The following is a 3956-nucleotide window of genomic DNA, read 5'->3' as shown; positions in this document are numbered from 1 at the left end:
ACTATTTCCTATTTCATGAATATTATGAAATTCAAGATGGCCGCCTCTGATGACGTCATAATATGCAAGAGTATATTTTATATTTACACCCCACATTTTTCTAATTTACAGTAGATCTCTATCTTTAAGCCCTTTCAAGCCACAAGCTTTTGAAATCTTGATGTCAAAATCCAGCATTTTTCCAAAATTCCCTGGTGCCTAAAGGGTTAAAGTTGTTCCAAACCAGTATGAGTTTCTTAGATTTATGACCCCCTGTTCTGTCACCCATGTATTAGTGTTGTCTGAAGACATGTATTTTGTGTGTATGTGTGTACCCAGAGTGTTGATTTGGAGTAGTTGCGATAGTGAATCTGTTTAGAAAAACGTAGCTTGGTGTTGTGTTCTGGTGTAGAGTGATTTTCTGTTCATGTATGTTTCTTTTCTTTTTTTTTATCCGTCTTTTGATTTGCCCTCATCTCTTTTTTTTGTCATTTGTTTGAAAGTGTGATGCCCTTTGATTTCATTGTAAATAGTGTATTACCATGTTCCGTCACTACAGATGCAGTAGGGATTGTTTGTTTGATGGCTAAATAGCCTCATATATAAATAAGGCTGTGTATTCCCTAGTTGCTTGGAACATTGTTTTCAGTCATAATTACTTGTATTAGATAATGCATTTGGATATATATTTAGACATTATTAAAGTCTTCTTTTTGAAGTGTTGGTTTTTGTCATTGCAGTCAAATCTGGACACAAAGAAAGCAAGCATTTTGTTACTCATACTTGCTACATATAATAGCTTGATCAGTCACATGAAAGTAATGAGCAGAGACATATTTTTGTTTTCTTTGGGCACAAAAAGTATTCCCGAAGCTTCATAAAATGATGGTTGAACCATTGATGTCACATGGATTATTTTATCGATGTCCTTACTACCTTTCTGAGCCTTGAAAGTGGTAGTTACGTTGCTGTCTATGCAGGGTCAGAAATAGGACTGGGCGATATGTCAAAAATATCGTATCGATAATCGCCTTTAAAAATATCATGATATCCGATATTATCGTCTACCTAAGCACCACCTCTACCATGCCCCGCCCCCGCCGAGACAACATTGCCGACATGCACCATAAACACACACCATGTTCAGTTTGGTCTTTATTATTGCCACAGAGTTTGGTTTTACTTTTCTTAGATTGTGCTTAAACTAGGGCTGCCCCCTAATAGTTGACTAATCGTTACCGTTATCGTTCACATGGCCGCTCGCTCTAACATTAACCTATAAAAAATGTGCGCTATTTCAGTGTTTGTGCGGAATGAGGAAGCGCGCACCGGTGTGATCACTTGCGCTTAAAATTTTTTGGTCATACAAATAGGAGTTATACATCTTTGTAAGCTTTAAAGATTCTTCTTTTATTTGTGTGCAGTCACAATAACAAAAAAACTTAGTAAAATAATGAAAGCAAACAGGGTGGGCATGCGCGTTCTGCCGTCTCATCATGGTCTTTGAACTTGAGCACGTCAAATAATAAAACGAAACTCTGTGTATACCTGAAACATTAATATAGGCACATTCACTGAGGAGATAGTCAATTCATCACTGCAGCCGAAAATACAGCAAACACTGGTTTGTCAACAAATTATTAAAATGTTAAGGCAGTCTCCTTGCTTTTTTTCCTAATGCATTCATAATCATTACTTCTGCCGGTGCGCTGTGTGGCAAACCTTATTCGTGCACTACATAGGCAGTTAAACGCTCATTACTATGATTTATGATGAAATCCGAGAGCTTTCTGACCCTGCATAGATAGCAATGCAACTGAAATGTTCCAAGATTTATTTATACTATAACAATATTTGAGAGAAATAGGCATTTTGTGTACATAGAAAAAGTCTTAGATCTTTGAGTTCAGCTCATGACAAATGGGGGCAAAAACAAAAGTGTTGCGTTTATAATTTTGTTCAGTGTATATATATACACCTTGCTACGTGTACTGCGTTAGGCTAACCGAGACTTGTCATTTGCACTTATATATTGTTGCTCTTTTGTTAGTTTTGACTGCTTTTATTGTCCTCATTTGTAAGTCGCTTTGGATAAAAGCGTCTGCTAAATGACTAAATGTAAATGTAATGTAAATGAATGTGACAAGAAACTGATGTCTGAAAAGAAATAATCTATATGCAAATATAATTTGGAAATGTGTCAAGGTTGTTATTTAATATTTGAGTGTTTATATAATCAGTTTTATGTTATTTTGTATGTAATCTTATTGTTTGGGAGTGGGAGTGGGATGGGGCGCTAAGAGGGTTTTCACCTAGGGTCGTCAAAATGGCTAGAAACGGCCCTGTATGCCTGCGAATACGGGACAAATTGCATTCCGTAAAGCTTTCATTCGGAGTGCTTCTTTGATACGCAACGGTTGGCAACCCTGTTGATGCTGGGCCATGGAGGGAGAGACATCCTCATCAGGTGTAACGTTAGGCCTTGTGTCCAGCTGTCCATCAAGCCGAGGTTTTTTACTAAAGAAATTAGGCAGGGAGCTCTGAGACATATTGCTAACTAGCAAGGTTTAGTAAAAGATTCTCTATCGTTTAGAATGCGCAGCAAACAGTGTTGCCAAGTCCGTGGTTTTCCCGCGAGATTGGATTACTTTAACACTGTTGCTGCGGGTTGTTTTTCATGTCCGCGGGTTGAAGCGACTCCAATAACATGACATTTAGTCCCTGGAATGCGAATTTTAGCAGGGGAAACCCGCAAAAAACATGTATTTTACCCCTCCGGAACACGATTTTTAACAGGACCTAATCGATTTTTAACGATTGGACTAGTTTTGGGCTTGTTTTGAGTAGAGATTGGGTGGTTTTTCTTGTGAAAACCTGGCAACCCTGGCGGCAAACGTGTCTCAAGATGCTGGGGTCACACGTCACAGTCAGCGGCTGTTTGTGGATTGGTTGGCAGTTCAAATGTTGGCAGATGTATTTTTTTAACAAAAAATCATTTAAAATTTAAATTACATTTTAAATTAACGAATATTGCAAGTAAATGACAATAGCCCAAATTTAGAAAAACATTGTTTATTAAGACTATAAAAAATAATTCTACATCTATTTTTAGGTGTGCCAGCTGTCACTTTGGGTGGCACCCGCACACCCGTGGCTACGCCATTGATGTACACATACATGAATTGCGTATGGGCAGCATTTTATTTTCCTGAAATAATTTGTATTCTTCATATTACTTGTATGGGTATTTACAAATGTAATTGAATAAGTATGAATGAAAAAGCTTGCTTGTAAAGTTAGATCTGAGGGTTTGAACAAAGCGAATCACTCAGGTGATTGGACAGAAGTCTTGATCAGAAAAGATGTGTTCGGTGCTGCGTAGACCGATCGTGTTTGACATCAAAGTGCCGCGAGAGCGATTCGAAAGCATAAGGAGCGTCTGCTCTCTAATCGCTCTCGCGGTACTTTGATGTCAAACACGATCGGTCTACGTAACGCCGCTTCGAGTCGAACACACCTAATAAATTTACAAGTATCCACGCCTGCTCTTAAAGGGATAATTCACCCAAAAATGAAAATGACCCTACATGGAGAGCAATGCAACTGAAATGTTCCCAGACCCAGAAATGCAGTAAGGACATCGTTAAAATAGTCCATGTGACGTGTACTTTTTGTGAGCAACGAGAACAAAAATAACTACTTTATTCAACAATTTTTCTCTCCTGTGTCATCCTGTGCCACCATTATTGAGAGTACCACGACTTATGCGCTGCACCATATTTGCGAGCAGAGGAATGTATGTGCATGCATAGTGGTACTCTCGTGAATGGCGGCACAGGGTGACGTGGGACAGAAAAATTGTTGAATAAAGTAGTTATTTTTGTTCTCGTTGCTCACAAAAAGTACACGTCACATGGACTATTTTAACGATGTCCTTACTGCATTTCTGGGTCTGGGAACATTTCAGTTGCATTGCT

This window comes from Sinocyclocheilus anshuiensis, unplaced genomic scaffold (assembly GCF_001515605.1).
Source record: "Sinocyclocheilus anshuiensis isolate Anshui unplaced genomic scaffold, SAMN03320099.WGS_v1.1 scaffold2381, whole genome shotgun sequence".
NCBI lineage: Eukaryota > Metazoa > Chordata > Actinopteri > Cypriniformes > Cyprinidae > Sinocyclocheilus > Sinocyclocheilus anshuiensis.
The sequence above is the reverse complement of the archived record's forward strand: the minus strand, read 5'-3'. Positions refer to the sequence as shown.